At 45.1% G+C, this 14,876-nt stretch overlaps 1 protein-coding gene across 4 annotated transcripts in view; it reads left to right on the top strand.

The window, feature by feature from the left end:
* Nucleotides 1-14,876, top strand: part of LOC133542931 (multiple epidermal growth factor-like domains protein 11) — a 445,750-nt gene that overhangs the window by 323,647 nt on the left and 107,227 nt on the right. The gene's annotated exons all lie outside the window — the stretch shown is intronic.

Below are 14,876 nucleotides of genomic sequence, written 5' to 3'. Positions count from 1 at the left end.
ACATAAACACAACAGTACAAATACCCAGAATCCCATGCATCCCTGAATCTTCCTGGTTACAATATACTTACATGCTAGCACCAAAACCCGCCCTCCTCAACCAACGCACGGAGTGTGTGTGTGTGTGTGTGTGTGTGTGTGTGTGTGTGGGTGGGTGGGGGGGGGGCTCTGGTGTGTGTATATTGTAGCCAGGAAGACTTCATGGCAATTTTTATGACCCTCTGAAGTGCTTTTCTCTCTGCCGCCGTGCAGCTGGCATACCATACACACATATAGTATGTCAGCACACTCTCTATTGTGTTAGAAGGACACAATCAGTTTTTGTGACATGCGGTTCCTCTTGAGGAGTCTTAGAAAGTAAAGTCTCTGCTGTGCCTTTTTGATGGTCACTGAGGTCTTCATACTCCATGCATGACAGGTCTTCCTCGATCTGGATCCCAGGAACCTGAAGTTAGAGACCCTTTCCACATGGTCCCCATTGATGTACAGTGGTTGGATGTGTATTGTTTTTTTCTTCCGGAAATCCATGATCAGCTCCTTCGTCTTGGTGGTGTTACGGACCAGGTTGTTTCCCCTGCACCACCAAGTCAGCCGCTCCACTCCATTTCTGTAGGCAGACTCAGACCTCCCAGAAATGAGTCCCACAAACATCACAATGTGACAGCTGGGGTGTTTAGTAGTGCTGTCATAGGTCTGTAGCGTGAAGAGGAGTGGGCACAGCACACATCCCTGGCTGGTGCCAATGCTGAGGGTGATACAAGGGGATACAGTGTTGTGAATCCTGACAGTTTTTGGTCTGTTGGTCAGGAAGTCCAGAACCCAGTTTCTCAGTAAGGGACTCAGCCCTATAGCATGTCCAGCTTTTTCACCAGTGTCTGTGGGATGATGGTGTTGAGGCGAACAGAGGAGTTCCTGCCCTCCAGGTGTTGGCCACGCATAAGATTGCGTCATGAGTGGAGTAGTTCTTCTTGTTGGTATACTGGTGAGGGTCCACAGTGATATCGATGAAGGTCTTTATCTGGCCCATGATCAGCTCCTCAAAGTACTTTATGACTACCAGTCGTCAATCAGACCTGTCACTATAGAGCTCATTGGTGTAGGAATGATGGACACAAGCAGGTTAGTACATTTACTAGTAAAGGTAACTTTAGTAACACCATTATCATATAACGCCATTATTCCGAACATTGATTATAACGTGTTTATACATTTATTACCTGCTTAGGATGAGTGAGATGTCCATTTAGAGAGTTCCTTTTCTATTCCAATTATAAGTATTGGTGAATTGACAGTGATGCGAAGGCTAAATCAAAAATATGCAAAGCTCTGCCGTATTAAGTGAAAAAGGTGGCAACAAAAAGTATTATGCAAAAGCAAATAACAAGAAAAAACAAACAAAAATATTAAATTAAGACTGGACAAGTCTTGTAAATGATGCGGGACAGAGTAACGAGCCAAGCAAGAAGACGTCAAAACTGCATGAATGCAGAAGACCGAAACGAGGAAGAAAACACTAAGTTTAATGCATACACAAACAATACCAAATATATGAAAACTAGTACGAAAAATGACAACGGATGTGCAGAGCGACAAGTGGTAGAAAATGAAAGGATGGATGGAGATTGAATGAGACTGATTCATTTGCTGCCTTCATATTTAGATACACTTTTCATATTTTTTTCCCAGCATTTATCACTGTGGACGTTTCCTTCATCTCCCCCGCGTTCGTCGGGTTGACAGGACCACACTACTGCCAGATGCAGAGTTTTACAACAGTTTTTATTTTCTCTTTCACAATCTCTCAATGTGCAGTTCTCTTGCTTTTCATCCCTCTGCTTCTTGCTTGTCAGTCCCCTCTCTCCTCATGGTCTCCGGCGCTGCCAATAAAGGAACAGGTGATTAGATAACTCGTTCCAGTTGAGACATCCACTCATCTGTTGGCTGCCTCATGGTGTGTGCTGCACACACCCCACCCGCAGGGAACGCGTGGACCACGCCCCTCTCCACATGCCTCCACCGTCAGGCTCAGGCCGGGCACCCGTCCGGCCGCGCCCACTCCACCCAGCCCATAGCGGGGCGAGAAAGGAAGTCAGCCACGGCCATCTGCGCGCCCGGCCCGTGGACCACCCAGAAGTTGCAGGGTTATAATGCGAGGTACCGCCGGGTGATCCGCGCATTGGCGTCCTTCATGCGGTGGAGCCACTGGAGAGGTTTGTGGTCCAAGCAGACTGAAGGCAAGCCCCAACAGGTAGTAGCAGAGGGCCCCAACCGGCCACCGGACGGCAAGGCAGTCCCTCTCCACCGTGCTGTACCTCGCCTCCCGGTCCGACAGTTTCCTGCTGATGTAAAGCAAGGGGCGGTCGATGCCCTCCACCCGCTGGGTCAACACTGCACCCAGGGTACGCGTCGAAACGTGATACCTCATTCACCTTGCGGTAATCCACACAGAAGTGCACAGACCCATCCTTCTTCCCTACTAGAACAATAGGGCTGCACCACGCACTGTGGGATTCTTGTATTACCCCCAACTCCAGCATGGGTTTTAATTCTTCCCAAACTACTTTGCATTTGTACTCGGGTAGCCTATATGGCCGAGACCGCACTGTAATTCCCGGGCTGGTCTCAATATGATGTCGGATGATATCCGTGCGCCTGGGTCGCAGGGAGAACACATCCGAGTAGCGCCGCTGTAACTCAGCAACCTCCGCTCTTTGTGCCAATGTGAGCTGGTCATCACAGGGAAGAGGAGGGGAAAAGGCGGAGCGTGGGATCTCTGGCCCCAACTCCTCCTCCTCTCTCACTACCGTCACCATGGAGACAGGCACCGCCTCCCTCCATGCTTTCAGTAGGTTTACATGGTAAATTTGTATGCTAACGCCTCGGTCCGAGCGCTGAACCTCGCAGTCCACGTCATTCACTTGCCGTGTGACCTCAAAAGGTCCTTGCCACTTCGCTAGTAATTTTGAGCTGGAGGTTGGGAGTAGTACAAGTACTCTTTCTCCCAGTGAAAATTTTCTAAGATGAGTTCCCCTGTTATACGTGTGCTGCTGTCGTTGCTGGGCGCGGAGCAAATTTTCCCGTGACAAGTGCGCCACCTGCAGAGTTTTGCTCGCATGTCTATAACATATTGTATTTCATTTTTACCGCGGCTTGAACCCTCCTCCCAGCTTTCTTTAATTAGGTCCAGTACGCCGCGCGATCTCCTGCCGTATAACAACTCGAACGGCGCAAAGCCGGTTGAGGTCTGGGGTGCCTCCCGCATGGCAAACAGTAGGGAATCCAGCCATTTATCCCAATTAGGTTTGTCCTTGAGCGTGAACTTACGGATCATGGTTTTCAGCGTTTTATTAAACCGTTCCACCAGCCTGTCAGTTTGTGGGTTGTATACGCTGGTGCGGATCGCTTTAATCCCTAAAAATCCGTACAGTTCCTTTAACGTGCGTGACATAAAGGACGTGCCTTGGTCTGTCAGAATCTCTTTCGGGATTCCGACTCTGGAGATGACCTGAAACAGCGCTTGTGCTACACTTTTGGCAGAGATGGAGCGCAGGGGCACTGCTTCGGGATAGCGGGTTGCGTAATCCACCAGGACTAACACAAAGCGATATCCCCGTGTGCTCGGGTGAAATGGTCCGATGAGGTCCATCCCAATTCTTTCGAATGCTACCTCCATGAGCGGTAATGGGCGCAAAGCGGCCTTCGGGATGACCGCTGGATTAACCAGCTGGCAGTCCGGGAAGGCAGCACACCACCGGCGTACGTCTGCTCGGATGCCTGGCAAATAGAAACGGACCATGACCCGATTGAGTGTTTTGTCGTACCCCATGTGGCCAGCAAGGGGATTGCAGTGCCTCGTCTGGAAAACCATTTGCCGTTGCGGTTTTGGCACCAACAACTGGGTGGATTCCTCACCTGTTTGAGGGTCACGGCTCACTCTGTACAACCTATCTCTAACAATCGCAAAGTGGGGGAATACCCGCGTTCCCCCCGGGCGCACCAGTTGACCGTCGATGCAATCCACCTGGTCCCAAGTTTCATCGCGGGACTGCTCAAGGAAAACTGTATTTATTAAACAGTTATTAAGCAGTGGCACAAACATTCATGTCATTTCCAAAACAGAAACTGCAAGATTGTCAGAGACATTTTAAAACAAGCTATGAGTGCACCTTTGTGCATGATGTCACTAAGATGACATATCAAAACAACACTATATTAAAGGCCTACTGAAACCCACTACTACCACCACACAGTCTGATAGTTTATATATCAATGATGAAATATTAACATTGCAACATATGCCAATACGGCCTTTTCAGTTTGCACGGCCTTTTTAGTTTACTAAATTGCAATTTTTAAATTTCCCGGGAGTTTTTTCTTGAAAATGTCGCGTAATGATGACGTGTACGCTGGACGTCACGGGCTGTTAGGAATATGAGCGCTGCGCACACACAGAGCTAAAAGTCGTCTGCTTTAATGGCATAATTACACAGTATTTTGGAGATCTGTGTCACTGAATCTTTTGCAATTTGTTCAATTAATATTGGAGAAGTCAAAGTAGAAAGACGGAGTTGGGAAGCTTTAGCCTTTAGCCACACAAACACACGGTGATTCCTTGTTTAAAATTCACGGAGGTGAAACTTTACTATGGATCACAGCGAACATGGATCCCAACCGAATGTCAACCAGCAGGTTTCGGTGAGAAAATTGTGGTTAAAAAGTCACTTCTTACCGGAGATCAGCTGAGCTTGTGACGTCCATAGCTGCCGTCGACTTCCCTGAGACACTGCGCGTAAACACCCGGCCGTGGAAGTACACTTCCGACTATCAGGTACTGTTAAACTCACTAACACACTAGCAACACAATAGAAAGATAAGGAATTTCCCATAATTATCCTAGTAAATGTCTCTAAAAACATATGATTCCATCTCAATGCAATCGTGGTTTTTTTTAACTTGTTTTTATTTTTTTTTCTAGTCCTTCGCTATCAATATCCTCAAACACGAAACTTTCATCCTCGCTCAAATTAATTGGGAAATTGTCGTTTTCTCGGTCCGAATAGCTGTTTTTTTGGAGGCTCCAATTAAAATCAATGTGAATATGTGAGGAGCCCCCACACGGGTGACGTCATCGTCTGCGACTTCCGGTAGAGGCAGGGCTTTTCTCCAGCTGCGAACTTTATTGTGGATGTTCTCTACTAAATGCTTTCAGCAAAAATATGCCGATATCGCCAAATGATAAAGTATGACACATAGAATGGACCTGCTATCCCCGTTTAAATAAGTAAATCTCATTTCAGTAGGCCTTTAAAGTGCACTTTTTGTACGGAACGCCAGTACAGTAGTTTAAAACAAATAAAGTGCACTTTTGTGCATGATGTCACACATGATGGTTCAAAAAGTGTCACATAAAAATGAGCTGCATATCAAATAGTATATGTCCTACGGTGTTGATGTGAAAATAGTTGCTTTGACATTTTGTGGGTGTGGCACCGAACGGAGATGTTGTCGTGCACAGTTTGAAGCACTTTTCATTCTGTAGTGGGTGACTTTCCAAATGATGCTACATATCAGCAGCGCTGCTACTTTTTGTGGCAATGCTTCTGCCGTATAAATGTTCAACATGTTCCTGTTTGAAGCCAAACCACCGCCAGACAATGCACCCTGTGCTGTTTTTCTTGGTAATTAATTTTTCTTCCATTTGTTACCAGATTTGCACCTTCTCTCTCCCGTATTACCACTCGCAACACACCGTTAGCATCACAGCTAATTTTACCTCTCTGCTCGGGGGAGGGCGTGTGGCGTTGCATGTGTGACTGACGTATGTAAGAAGGTGCACTTGTTTTAAGTCTCTGTGAGGAGAGGCAATAAAGAGGGAGAAACGCATTCAGTTTAATGCCCGCAACTAAAAGCAACTGCGTGAGAACGTATACTCCAATATCACAATATAGTCATTTTCTATGTCGCACAGAGACAAACCCGAGATATATCGAGTATATCGCTATATCGCCCAGCCCTATCTCCAACAGTAAAGGAAAAAGACCATCAGAAATCTCACATCTCTTTCTGTATTTTTCTCCGTGTACATCTCATGACTCTCAACCGCCCCACAAAAAAAACACGAGCCTCCACCAGGGGAGCAGTGTAGCATACCCAGATGGAACACCTCTTTTGCACAATCAGCCTTTTCATACAAAGCGATAAAGGAATGGAACGACTTCACAACAAATCTGAAAAGTCAAAGAGATTCATTTACAGTTGAACTTAAAAAAAGTGGCTTTAGAGGAATCAATGCTGCTCACACTGAGGTGGGCACTGTATTTGACCCACGTGTCAACTTAATGTCAATCAATCAATCAATCAATGTGTGTTCAATCAATCAATGTTAATGTGTATTATGTTCATGCATGAGAGCATTTTGTTCGGAGATGTGAGGTGTGTCTGCGGAAATAATGGTTGTTTTTTACAAATAATGACAGAGGTGAACAAACGCATGTATTGTCTATGTGTGATGATGTAAATGAGAGGTGTGGTTGTAATGTATATAAATGATAAATGAGTTATACTTGTATAGCGCTTTTCTACCTTCAAGGTACTCAAAGCGCTTTGACACTACTTCCACATTTACCCATTCACACACACATTCACACACTGATGGAGGGAGCTGCCATGCAAGGCGCCAACCAGCACCCATCAGCAGCAAGGGTGAAGTGTCTTGCTCAGGACACAACGGACGTGACGAGGTTGGTTCTAGGTGGGATTTGAACCAGTGACCCTCGGGTTGCGCACGGCCACTCTCCCACTGCGCCACGCCGTCTACAAAATGTGTCAATGAGAGGGCATTTTTATGAATGTTCTTAATTTGATTGTTGTATTTTTATTGCATGCGATAGTATATTTAGATTGTTATAATTTTATTGCACGCTATTATATATTGGCAGCACGGTAATACAGGGGTTAGTGTGTCTGCCTCACAATACGAAGGTCCTGAGTAGTCCTGGGTTCAATCCCGGGCTCGGGATCTTTCTGTGTGGAGTTTGCATGTTCTCCCCGTGACGGCGTGGGTTCCCTCCGGGTACTCCGGCTTCCTCCCACCTCAAAAGACATGCACCTGGGGATAGGTTGATTGGCAACACTAAATGGTCCCTAGTGTGTGAATGTTGTCTGTCTATCCCCCCCCCTCGCAACCCCGCAACCCTGAAGGGAATAAGCGGTAGAAAATGGATAGATGGGTATTTTTTCTTTTTAATTTATGTAACAAGGGACTGCAGATGTAAATGAGCTATTTAGCTATAATCTTGTGCAGATCATATCTGCCTTTGAGCTGAATGTCTTGCATTGTTCCTTCAAATAAAGACTTAACTAAACTAATACATCCATTTATTTTAGGTCCAGACAGGTAAATTGAAAGCTTTGGTTCCTTTCCATCCTGTCGTCATTCTCAGCAAAGATAAGAGTAATGCTGAACTCAACGTGATTTGAACATGATATTAAACAGACATTCTTACTTAGACAATTTAATGGAGTCATTTGTCATCTTCTGGTTGCTTTTAGGTTTCGGAGACGTTGGAGGAAAGTCCTCAGTATCCCCCGGGAGGAGCTGGACGAAGTGGCTGGGGAGAGGAAAGTCTGGGCTTCCCTGCTTAGGCTGCCGCTGTAACCCTTTTTTACCGGGAAATGTTTCTTATTTTCAAATACAAATGTAGACAGGTATGATAAGACATTATCATACAAATGTAGACAGGTATGATAAGACATTATCATACCTGTCTACATTTGTATTTGAAAATAAGAAACATTTCCCGGTAAAAAAGGGTTACAGCGGCAGCCTAAGCAGGGAAGCCCAGACTTTCCTCTCCCCAGCCACTTCGTCCAGCTCTTCCCGGGGGATACTGAGGACTTCCCAGGCCAGCCGGGAGACTTAGTCTTCCCAACGTGTCCTGGGTCTTCCCCGTGTCCTCCTACCGGTTGGACGTGCCCTAAACACCTCCCTAGCGAGGCAGTCGGGTGTCCTCCTACCGGTTGGACGTGCCCTAAACACCTCCCTAGGGAGGCAGTCGGGTGGCATCCTGACCAGATGACCGAACCACCTCATCTGGCTCCTCTTGATGTGGAGGAGCAGCAGCAGCTTTACTTTGATGACTTTAGACTCGACTTGATAAAATGTAAAGAGACTTGCAACTCGACTTAGACTTTAACATAAATGACTTGTGGCTCTACTTGGACTTGACCCTTTTGACTTGACAAGACTTGCTATTTTCCCCAACCCAAAGATCAAAAAGTTATTCCGGAGTGCTTTGTGTCTTCCGTTTACGTTTGCTGCCTGTCAGCGTGTGTGTCTGTCAGTGTGTGTGCTCTCAGTAAAATAGCCAATCAAATTAGATCTACGTTGTTTTCACCCCACAGCATTCATCCAATCAAATCGCAGAAAAACCAACGAAGAATAAAATATATTAGTCTGTGGTTAAAAGGACTTGAAAGGATTCGAAACTCAAAATGCAGGACTTGGGACTTGACTTGAGACTTTCCAGTCTTGACTTTGGACTTGACTCCGGACTTGCCTGTCTTGACTCGGGACTTGACTTGAGACTTGAGGGCAAAGACTTGAGACTTACTTGTGACTTGCAAAACAATGACTTGGTGCCACCTCTGTTATTTCTGGTCTTATTTTGGGTAAACTAAAATAAACTGTGTACTTGCAATAATTCAATGACATGTATTTAATATGCTGTGGAGGCTTCCTTCCTCTGGGTTCCTCGGACCACCAAGCACTGACATGACAGTTCAGTTTCCGGATTACAACACTGTTTTATTTTGCAATAAAGTCTTTCTCTTGTGCTTTTCAGCAAGTGTCTTTGCTCGGCCAAGAAGTACACGGAATATGACTGAACTTCTGGTGCTTCTGGAAAGTCCGACTTTGGTGGTCGTCTTATGTTCAGCTGCTCTGTTTTTTGTTTTTTTTGCTCGTGCTCCGCCATCCACCAAACTCTCCTTCACGACTGCTGCCTTCAACAGAGCGACAGGTGATTAGACAAGCACCCTCAGCTGTGTCATTCACTCACCTGTCGCTAATCTCGAAGCCAGTTCTGCCACACCCCGCTTCGCTGTAGGTGCGCAGGCCACGTCCACCACATATGTGTCTATAAAGGTACAATCATCTCAAGGATGAAAATGTGCCCCGGGTTTTTTACCTTGGATTATTGGGGTATTTTTGTTTATTTGTATTATGAAGTCGATCAGTTTCAGAACTTACAAGGAATGATCACGATAAAGTCATTCTTTGACTCTATGCTACAATCTTACTCAATGTTGCACGCATGCAAGGGTGTGTGCAGACAATGGCCTACACCTCTTCCAGTTGTTGGGCGCAGATCAGTGCGCTCGCACGAGCCCCGCCTCCTTGTTGTTGCTCTCTTTGCTGAGCTCGGAGACTCCCTGGTGTGCAGGAAATCTGCACCTTTGACAAGAGTTTCCAACTTTTTGCAAAACCATTAATGCATCCATGCTGAGTGGATGAGCATCAAGAAAGCAAGTGTGTGTGTGTGTGTGTGTGTGTGTGTGTGCGTGTGTGTGTGTGTGTGTGTGTGTGTGTGTGTGTGTGTGTGTGTGTGTGTGTGTGTGTGTGTGTGTGTGTGTGTGCGTGCGTGCGTGCGTGCGTGCGTGCGTGCGTGCGTGCGTGCGTGCGTGCGTGCGTGCGTGCGTGCGTGTGTGTGTGGTGACTGAGACATAAGCGATAGTTTCCCACCTGGGCCTCCGGGGAAAGCTAACCATAGATACTGAACATCCCAAAAAATAAAAACCTCAGAGGAAAATTCTGCATGGACAGACTCCTTTGCTGGCTTACTTGCAAACTGGATGTACTGTAGGAAGGGGGTTCAGACAATATGTCGCAGTTTAGAAATAGGCGATGGCCTCGCTCTGCAGTGCAGTACATAATACATGAAGGAATTCCAGCGGTCTGACTAATTGGCATCTATTAGATATGCGCATTGCAACTGTGTTTGTTATATTTCCTAAAAAGGATTAAAATGTTCAGAAATTGTGTTATTTTTTGCAGCTCCAGAGTTGCTGGTTTTTCCAGTGAAAGAGGGAACAAAATGTATCTTTGGATTGTAAAGGTTGCCATCTTTGCACTAGCCATATCTTCGACTAGTGTAAGTGCGCTCTTGTAATGTGGGTTCTTGTTAAGGGTATTTGAACCTTCGTAACCTTTCTCTGTATGCAAGTACTGGCAGTACTTCAGTACTACTCATACCAGTCCATGCAGTCTTTTTGTTAGCGCTGCCCTTGAGTGTTGCTGAGGGAGTCTGCATAATGTGGAGCCCTTCGCTCTTATATGGATGTGAATGCACTCCATAGTCAGTGGTGAGAGTAAAAAGGTTGGCTCGCTGTAGTTGATGAAATAGTTTGGAATCCTTGTTGAGATGAAGCACTATTCATCATCTTTGTGATATGTTATGCAAAGTCTGATAACCATCATGTGAACGGCTTCTTGCTGCCATCGTGTGGGTTGCATGGATCATTGAGGAATGACATCGCTGAGCAGGTTTGACTCGATTTATTTTTCAATAACAGCTTGTCTTTTCGTCGGATCACTTTTCAGCTGCTCCATTCCTTCCTGCTCGCTCCTTGATCGGCTGTGTCCTCGCTGTTGTCTTCGGCTTGCTCTTGGTCTTTGTCGCTCTCTAGGTCTTTCTCCTGGTTCTCCTACTTCTCCCGCGATCGCTCCTCTTTTTCCCCTTTTAAACTGTAGGAGCAGATGCCGGGATTGAGAGCAGGTGTGTGGTTTACGCACCTGACTCTGATGGCTGCAGTGTCACTCCAAGCGTGCCACGCCTCTCCTCTCTGCTACATGCTCCGCCTCCTGGCATCCATCTCGGGTAGGACAGCCATTTTTCCTAGCCCGCTGTCGGCTCGTTGGCTCCGTCTCTCCACATACCTCCACCGCCAGTTTGAAGCCGGGCTCCCCCCCATCTTTTAAAGGAGCGGGAAAAAAACTGTCCCGGCCGTTTGTCTTTTTTGTCTTCGCTTTTCCTTTGTCTTCACGAACTTCAATTTCTTTGACTTTTTCCTTGTCCTCTTTGTCCTCCTCATCATCATCATGCTCCGGTTCATCCTCACCATCCTCCTCTTCATCATCATCATCATCATCATGGTCTTCCTCGTCATCCTCATCATCACCATGGTCTTCCTCGTCATCATCATCATCACCATGGTCTTCCTCGTCATCCTCATCATCACCATGGACTTCCTCGCCATCATCATCATCACCATGCCCCTCTTCATCTTTTATTTCTCAATTTCTTGAGTTTCTTTAACTTCTTCTTTTTCTTCATCCTGCCGGGTGGATTTGGACCTTTTGACCCCCCCCCCCCTTCGCGGGACGAGACGACGGCGGGGCGCAGAAGTGGGTCCCGCAGCCTTCCTCAGCGTTGCCTCCCTCTCTTTAGCCGACAGCTCGCCCTGCCGGTCTGCCCACGCCACTGCCGCCTGTCCAGCCCCGCCTTCCAGGTGTGATGTTTCCACCGAGACTTCACTGTCGTCCTTCTTGACTACTTCTGTTGGGGGGCACTCGCCGCCTCCCCCATCTTGTCCGCCAGCGCCTGCATGAGATGACAATTTGTTTGACTGCTTGCCGCCAATTTGCTGCACGCGCCGACCAACGCCCAGAGGAAATTGTCCTCCCTCGCCTCCGATGATCCTCCCACCTTCGGCGCCACTGTGAACGGCTTCTTGCCGCCATCATGTGGATTGCATGGATCATTGAGGAATGACATCGCTGAGCAGGTTTGACTCTCTTTATTTTTCAATAACAGCTTGTCTTTTCGTCGGATCACTTTTCAGCTGCTCCGTTCCTTCCTGCTCGCTCCTCTCTCGCTCCTTGATCGGCTGTGTCCTCGCTGTTGTCTTCGGCTCGCTCTTGGTTGTTGTCACTCTCTAGGGCTTTCTCCTGGTTCTCCTACTTGTCCCCCGATCGCTCCTCCTTCTCCCCTTTTAAACTGTAGGAGCAGATGCTGGGATTGAGGGCAGGTGTGTGGCTTACGCACCTGACTCTGATGGCTGCAGTGTAGCTCCAAGCGTGCCACGCCTCTCCTCTCTGCTGCATGCTCCGCCTCCTGGCCTCCATCTTGGGTAGGACAGCCATTTGTCCTAGCCCGCTGTCAGCTCGTCGGCTCCGTCTCTCCACACATCACATTAGCTTTTTGAAAGGTAACTGAGAGTGACTGATGCCTGTTTTGGATGGTGTCTCGATACACTGACAAAGGAGTTTCTGTCACTACAATATTCACGCCTTGCACTATTTTTAATTTTCCTGAAGGAACTTTCTTGAAGGAATCAATAAAGCACTATCTATCTATCTATCTATCTATCTATCTATCTATCTATCTATCTATCTATCTATCTATCTATCTATCTATCTATCTATCTATCTATTTATCTATCTATCTATCTATGACTATTTCTTAATGATTGCCACCCATGTTGGTCTACTGCAGGGGTACTCCAACCTTTTTGACCCAGGAGCCACATAATATATATATATATATATATATATATATATATATATATATATATATATATATATATATATATATATATATTAGGGGTGAAACGGTACACAAAAATTTCGGTTAGGTACGTACCTCGGTTTAGAAGTCACGGTTCGGTTCATTTTCGGTACAGTAAGAAAACAACAAAATATACATTTTTTGGTTATTTACCTAATTTGCAAAATCTTCCACCAAAAATATTTTTCTTAGTCGAATATTTGATGTGAAGTAATGGGAACCTTGAATAAGTCAATAATTCATAATAGCATTGATTTTGATTCAATATTATGTTTTGAGCTATCAGTTTGAAAGAAAAAACAACGTATTTTTGTTTATTAGTCAGCATTGCAACTTTTTCTAAATTACATTTAACTTTTAAGCTTTTTTATTTCATTTTTGTTATGTTTTTGTTTATTTTAATAGTATTTTTAGAATGTGCCAGAAAAAAAATTAAATCTGATAAATCTATGGATAAAAAGCAGAGCCTTGCGACGCATGCACGTTTATCATAACGCTCTCGCTCTCTCTGTCTCTGCCCCTCCCTCACGAATGCTCCTGCGTGCACAATTTGTTTTGTTTTTAACCCCTTCTCAACCACGAACATACATTGAAAATACACGCAACCCTAACTTAAAATGCTGGACATTTGAGGCATTTAAGAAACTCCATCAGAGGAGGTTTGGTCAGTCTATTGTAGCCTGGTCGCTGCTAGCATGCCGTGTGTTTTGCCTCGGTGTGCATTGTTTGTACAACGTGCGGTACACTACTTAATATGTCCGTGTGGAAACTTGTTGGGTACACACGTACCGTTACACCCCTAATATATATGTATATATATATATATATATATATATATAGGGAATAAGCGGTAGAAAATGGATGGATGGATATATATACTGTACAAACTCCCTTTCCATATGAGTTGGGAGATTGTGTAAGATGTAAATATAAACGGAATACAGTGATTTGCAAATAATTTTCAACCCATATTCAGTTGAATATGCTACAAAGACAACATATTTGATGTTCAAACTGATAAACATTTTTTTTTTTGCAAATAGTCATTTACTTTAGAATTTAATGCCAGCAACATGTGACAAAGAAATTAGGAAAGGTGGCAATAAATACTGATAAAGTTGAGAAATACTCATCAAACATATATTTGGAACATCCCACAAGTGTGCAGGCTAATTGGTAATAGGTGGGTGCCATGATTGGGTATAAAAGCAGCTTCCGTGAAATGCTAAGTAATTCACAAACAAGGATGGGGTGACGGTCACCAATTTGTAAGCAAATTGTCGAACAGTTTTAGAACAACATTTCTCAAAGAGCTATTGCAAGGAATTTAGGGATTTTACCATCTACAGTCCGTAAAGTCATCAAAAGGTTCAGAGAATCTGGAAAAATCACTGCACGTAAGCGATGATGTTACGGACCTTTGAGCCCTCAGGCGGTACTGCGTCAAAAAGCGACATCAGTGTGTAAAGGATATCACCACATGGGCTCAGGAACACTTCATAAAACCACTGTCAGTAACTACAGTTGGTCGCTACATCTGTAAGTGCAAGTTAAAACTCTGCTATGCAAAGCAAAACCCATTTATCAACAACACCAAGGAAAGCTGCTGGCTTTGCCGGGCCCGAGCTCATCTAAGATGGACTGATGCAAAGTGGAAGAGTGTTCTGTGGTCTGACGAGTCCATATTTCAAATTATATTTGGAAACTGTGTACGTGGTGTCCTCCGGAACAAAGAGAAAAATAAACATCCGGATTGTTACAGGCGCAAATTTCAAAAGCCAGCATGTGTGATGATATGGGGCTGTATTAGTGCCCAAGACATGGGTAACTTACACATCTGTGAAGGCACCATTAATGCTGAATGGTCCATAAAGGTTTTGGAGCAACATATGTTGTCATCTATTCTAACAATTGTTTTGTTAGAATGTCATATATGAAAATGTTTAATTGTTTACTTGAATGTGTTTTATTTTAGTTTCCCAAAACTTGATAACAGTTTTACATAAAGTCCCGTTGAGATTTATTTTGGAGACAGAAAAGTAGAAAATCATCATACTATTATACTATCATACTATTATTTCACTATTAATTATAAATAAATAATAAATGGGTTGTACTTGTATAGCGCTTTTCTACCTTCAAGGTACTCAAAGCGCTTTGACACTACTTCCACATTTACCCATTCACACACACATTCACACACTGATGGAGGGGGCTGCCATGCAAGGCGCTAACCAGCACCCATCAGGAGCAAGGGTGAAGTGTCTTGCTCAGGACACAACGGACGTGACGAGGTTGGTACTAGGTGGG

The sequence above is a fragment of the Nerophis ophidion genome, linkage group LG25 (assembly GCF_033978795.1).
Source record: "Nerophis ophidion isolate RoL-2023_Sa linkage group LG25, RoL_Noph_v1.0, whole genome shotgun sequence".
In the NCBI taxonomy this organism is placed as follows: domain Eukaryota; kingdom Metazoa; phylum Chordata; class Actinopteri; order Syngnathiformes; family Syngnathidae; genus Nerophis; species Nerophis ophidion.
The sequence above is the reverse complement of the archived record's forward strand: the minus strand, read 5'-3'. Positions and strand labels throughout refer to the sequence as shown.